The sequence below is a fragment of the Triticum dicoccoides genome, chromosome 2B, assembly GCF_002162155.2.
Source record: "Triticum dicoccoides isolate Atlit2015 ecotype Zavitan chromosome 2B, WEW_v2.0, whole genome shotgun sequence".
Classification (NCBI taxonomy): Eukaryota; Viridiplantae; Streptophyta; class Magnoliopsida; order Poales; family Poaceae; genus Triticum; species Triticum dicoccoides.
In genome coordinates, this window is record NC_041383.1 from 115,958,497 (window position 1) to 115,964,978 (window position 6,482).

The following is a 6,482-nucleotide window of genomic DNA, read 5'->3' on the forward strand; positions in this document are numbered from 1 at the left end:
CGAATATCTCAAGGATCATCATATATGTCCTTGATATATTATAGTTCATCACGAAGCTCTAGCAGCTTGGTGGTAATGACTTCGGAGGAACTATCACTATTTCATCTGGAAGATCAACTCCCACTTGATTCAAGTGATTGTTGCACTCAGACAATCTGAGCACAAGCTCAACAATTGAGCTTCTCTCCTTAGTTTGCAGGCTAAGATAATCGTCGGAGGTCTTATACCTCTTGACATGGGCACGAGCCTGAAATCCCAATTTCAGCCCTCGAAACATCTCATATGTTCCGCGACGTTTCGAAAACGTCTTTGGTGCCTCTACTTAAACCATTTAACTGAACTATCACGTAGTTATCAAAACGTGTATGTCCGATGTTCGCAACATCCACAAACGACGTTTGGGGTTCAGCACACTAAGCGGTGCATTAAGGACATAAGCTTTCTACTGTCCGCATAATTGCTACTTTCAACTTTCAACTATATTTTCTCTAGGAACATATCTAAAACAGTAGAACTAAAGCGCGAGCTACGACATAATTTGCAAAAGGTCTTTTGACTATGTTCAGGATAATTAAGTTCATCTTATGAACTCCCACTCAGATAGACATCCCTCTGGTCATCTAAGTGATTACATGATCCGAGTCAACTAGGCCGTGTCCGATCATCACGTGAGACGGACTAGTCATCATCGGTGAACATCTTCATGTTGATCGTATCTGCTATACGACTCATGCTCGACCTTTCGGTCTCCGTGTTCCGAGGCCATGTCTGCACATGCTAGGCTCGTCAAGTTAACCCTAAGTGTTTTCGCTGTGTAAAACTGTCTTACACCCGTTGTATGTGAACGTAAGAATCCATCACACCCGATCATCACGTGGTGCTTAGAAGCGACGAACTGTAGCAACGGTGCACAGTTAGGGGAGAACACTTCTTGAAATTTTGTAAGGGATCATCTTATTTACTACCGTCGTCCTAAGTAAACAAGATGCATAATTATAATAAACATCACATGCAATTATATAGTTGTGACATGATATGGCCAATATCATATAGCTCCATTGATCTCCATCTTCGGGGCTCCATGATCATCTTGTCACCGGCTTGACACCATGATCTCCATCATCATGATCTCCATCATCGTGTCTTCGTGAAGTTGTCACGCCAACGACTACTTCTACTTCTATGACTAACGCGTTTAGCAATAAAGTAAAGTAGTTTACATGGCGTTCTTCAATGACACGCAGGTCATACAAAAAATAAAGACAACTCCTATGGCTCCTGCCGGTTGTCATACTCATCGACATGCAAGTCGTGAATCCTATTACAAGAACATGATCAATCTCATACATCACATATTATTCACCACATTCTTGTTGGCCATATCACATCACAAAGCATACCCTGCAAAAACAAGTTAGACGTCCTCTAATTGTTGTTTGCATGTTTTTACGTGGCTGCTATGGGTTTCTAGCAAGAACGTTTCTTACCTACGCAAGACCACAACGTGATATGCCAATTGCTATTTACCCTTCATAAGGACCCTTTTCATCGAATCCATTCCGACTAAAGTGGGAGAGACTGGCACCCGCTAGCCACCTTATGCACCAAGTGCATGTCAATCGGTGGAACCTGTCTCACGTAAGAGTACGTGTAAGGTCGGTCCGGGCCGCTTCATCCCACAATACCGTCGAAACAAGATTGGACTAGTAACGGTAAGCATATTGAACAACATCAACGCCCACAACTACTTTGTGTTCTACTCGTGCAAAGAATCTACGCAATAGACCTAGCTCATGATGCCACTGTTGGGGAACGTAGCAGAAATTCAAAAATTTTCCTACGAATCACCAAGATCTATCTATGGAGAGACCAGCAACGAGTAGAAAGGAGAGGAGAGTTTGCATCTACATACCCTTGTAGATCGCTAAGCGGAAGCGTTCAAGTGAACGGGGTTGATGGAGTCGTACTCGTCGTGATTCAGATCACCGATGATCAAGTGCCGAACGGACGGCACCTCCGCGTTCAACACACGTACAGCCCGGTGACGTCTCCCACGCCTTGATCCAGCAAGGAGAGAGGGAGAGGTTGAGGAAGACTCCATCCAACAGCAGCACAACGGCGTGGTGGTGGTGGAGGAGCATGGCAATCCCGCAGGGCTTCACCGAGCACCTACGGGAGAGGAGATGTGTCACGGGAGGGAGAGGGAGGCAACCAAAGGCCTTGGGTATCATTGCTCCTCCTTTTCCCCACTATATATAGGGCCAAGGGAGAGGGGGGAGGCGCAGCCTTGCCCCCTCCTCCAAGGAAGGGGTGCGGCTAAGGATGGGGAGGAGTCCATCCTCCCCAAGGCACCTCGGAGGTGCCTTCCCCCTTTAGGACTCTTCCCTTTTTCCTTTATCTTGGCGCATGGGCCTCTAGGGGCTGGTGCCCTTGGCCCATGTAGGCCAAGGCGCACCCCCTACAGCCCATGTGGCCCCCCGGGGCAGGTGGCCCCACCCGGTGGGCCCCCGGGACCCTTCCGGTGGTCCCGGTACAATACCGATGACCCCGAAACTTGTCCCGATGGCCGAAACAGGACTTCCTATATATAAATCTTTACCTCCGGACCATTCCGGAACTCCTCGTGACGTCCGGGATCTCATCCGGTACTCCGAACAACATTCGGTAACCACATACAAGCTTCCTTTATAACCCTAGCGTCATCGAACCTTAAGTGTGTAGACCCTACGGGTTCGGGAGACATGCAGACATGACCGAGATGTTCTCCGGTCAATAACCAACAGCGGGATCTGGATACCCATGTTGGCTCCCACATGTTCCACGATGATCTCATCGGATGAACCACGATGTCAAGGACTCAATCGATCCCGTATTCAATTCCCTTTGTCTATCGGTATGTTACTTGCCCGAGATTCGATCGTCGGTATCCAATACCTTGTTCAATCTCGTTACCGGCAAGTCACTTTACTCGTTCCGTAACAGATCATCCCGTGATCAACTCCTTGGTCACATTGCGCATATGATGATGTCCTACCGAGTGGGCCCAGAGATACCTCTCCGTTTACACGGAGTGACAAATCCCAGTCTCGATCCGCATAAAACAATAGATACTTTCGGAGATACCTGTAGTGCACCTTTATAGTCACCCAGTTACGTTGTGACGTTTGATACACCCAAAGCACTCCTACGGTATCCAGGAGTTACACGATCTCATGGTCAAAGGAAGAGATACTTGACATTGGCAAAGCTCTAGCAAACGAACTACACGATCTATTGTGCTAGTCTTAGGATTGGGTCTTGTCCATCACATCATTCTCCTAATGATGTGATCCCGTTATCAACGACATCCAATGTCCATAGCCAGGAAACCATGACTATCTGTTGATCACAACGAGCTAGTCAACTAGAGGCTCACTAGGGACATATTGTGGTCTGTGTATTCACACGTGTATTACAATTTCCGAATAATACAGTTATAGCATGAATAAAAGACAATTATCATGAACAAGGAAATATAATAATAATACTTTTATTATTGCCTCTAGGGCATATTTCCAACAATAACAACAAAATCTCAAAGGGAAAAACTCAATTCATCACAACAAGATAGAGAGGGAAAACACCATATGATCTGACTATATTAACAAAGTCCGCGATACATCAAGATCGTGACATCTCAAGAACACGAGAGAGAGCGAGATTAAACACATAGCTACTGGTACAAACCCACAGTCCTGAGGGTGGACTACTCCCTCCTCATCGTGGTGGCCGCCGAGATGATGAAGATGGCCTCCGATAATGATTCCCCCCTCCAGCAGGGTGCCGGAACGGGGTCTAGATTGGATCTCATGGATATAGAGGCCTTGCGGCAGCGGAACTTCTCATCTAGGGCTACCCCAAGGGTTTTGGAATATTTGGGATTTTATAGGGTAAAGAGGCGGTCCGGGGGCATCCAAGGTGGGCAACACCCACCAGGGCGCGCCTGGGCCCCCTAGCGCGCACTGGTGGATGCTGCTCCCCTCGAGCAGCCCCCACAGGTGCTTCCTTGGTCCACTGGCTTTCTTTTGGCCCAAAAAAATCTCCAAAAAGTTACGCAGTGTTTGGACTCCGTTTGATATTGATTTCATGCGATGTAAAAAACAAGCAAAAAACAGCAACTGGCACTGGGCACTGGGTCAATAGGTTAGTCCCAAAAAATGATATAAATTTGCTATAAAATGATTGTAAAACATCCAAGAATGATAATATATTAGCATGAATACTTCATAAATTATAGATACGTTGGAGACGTATCAGCATCCCCAAGCTTAATTCCTACTCATCCTCGAGTAGGTAAATGATAAAATAAATAATTTATGAAGTGTGAATGCTAGCAAAGTGCATAAGGTTGATCAATGATAATTTCAATCACTTTCCTAGCATCATAACAACAACTCTTTCTCATGTTAAAGTAGCAACCAATTCACATGTTAAGGTTCAAACAATGGATTCTCTTGAAACTCAACAACCTATGTTCTAAGTCACCAAGCAATTGCAATTCAACTTATTCAACAGAGTCTAAGTAAGAGCTCCACATACTCAACCATCATATAGTCTTCTATGATTGCTAACACTCACCGCATACACATGAGCAAAACATTTCAATTGGACACATAGAAACATAGGGGCTTATAATTTCGCCTCCCAACGTATTCACCTTTGGGTGATGTCAACAATAATAACTCATGCTACCCATATTCAACTGGATATATGTGCCTAGATCTTTCCTCACCACATGATGCTTGCCAAAGGAGAAAAATAAAAAGGAATAGAGAGAAAAACTTTGACTCTTTGCATAAAAGTAAATACTAAAAATTAAAAGATAGGCCCTTCGCAGAGGGAAGCAGAGATTGCCATGCACTTATTTGTTTGTATGCTCAAACCCTTAGTGCAAAAGAACATCATGTTATATTACCCCTTATGATAGCAACCTTTATTATGCAGTCTGTCGCTTTTATTCTTTGCCATCACAAGTTCGTACAACGCTCAATTTTCTCTTACACTAAATGATCTAACATTTTTAGAAGCAATTTTTATTGCCTTATTGCACCGATGACAACTTACTTGAGGGATCTTGCTCAATACATAGGTAGGTATGGTGGACTCTTGAATATAAGATTTGGGTTTAAGGGTTTTTGGATGCACAAGTAGTATCTCTACTTGGTGCGGAATTTTTGGCTAGCAAAGATAGGGGGCAAGCACCACATGTTGAAGGATCTATGACAATATAACTTCTATGTGAATATAAACAAACATAAATCATTACACTGTCTTCCTTGTCCAACGTCAACAATTTTGGCATATAATATTTTGATGGGGGCTCACAATCACAAAAGATTTCCAAGATAGTATATTTGCATGCGAAAGTTCTCTTCCTTCCACTAATCATTCGTGAATCGCTTGTATGACCAATATTGTGATTGTCAAACCTCAAAAGATTTCACTTTCTAAACCCAATGTGAAGCTACCACTATGCATGATATGATTTTATAATTTCAACTTCATGATATTGCTACCTCTTGAGCACTGCGTTGGTTTTCCCTTGAAGAGGAAAGGGTGTTGCAGCAAAGTAGCGTAAGTATTTCCCTCAGTTTTTGAGAACCAAGGTATCAATCCAGTAGGAGGCTCCTCAAAAGTCCCACGCACCTACACAAACAAACAAAAACCTCGCAAGCAACGCGATAAAGGGGTTGTCAATCCCTTCACGAAAACTTGCGAAAGTGAGATATGATAGAGATAATAAGATAAGATAAATATTTTTGGTATTTTTATGATATAGATTGGAAAGTAAAAGATGCAAATAAAAGTAGATGGAAAACTCACTACTAGAAAAACCGCTACTAATGGCGCACCTAATTTGGCCATTAATGGCGCATCACTGGTGCGCCATTACTAGCACGCCATTAGTAATTTTTACTAATGGCGCACCAGTGGTGCGCCATTAGTATCTGGTATACTAATGGTGCACCACTGGTGCGCCATTAGTATAGGCCACGGTGCGCCATTAGTATGCCTCCCAGGGGCCATGTATACCCAGGTGCTTTGGCATACTAATGGCGCACGACAACGGGATGCGCCATTAGTAACTTCGGCATACTAATGGCGCACTGTTTAGTGATGCGCCATTAGTGATGCGCCATTTTGAATCTAGATCTGGATCGTGATTTTTTGCCCATTTTTTGCTCGTTTTTTTGCTTGTTTTTTGGCACGACATTATTTCAAATTTTGTTCCTGTTTTTGGATCTTGTACGTTCTTTTGCCATGGTCTTTTGCCGGAGAGGAGTTCGCCGGAGAGGAGGAGGAGGAGGTCGCTGGAGAGGAGTTCACCGGAGCATCAGAGAGGAGGAAGGAGAAACCATGAGGGGATGGGAGGAGAGGAGGGAGGAGGAGCTCACCGGAGAGGAGGGAGGAGGAGCTCACCGGAGAGGAGGGAGGAGGAGCTC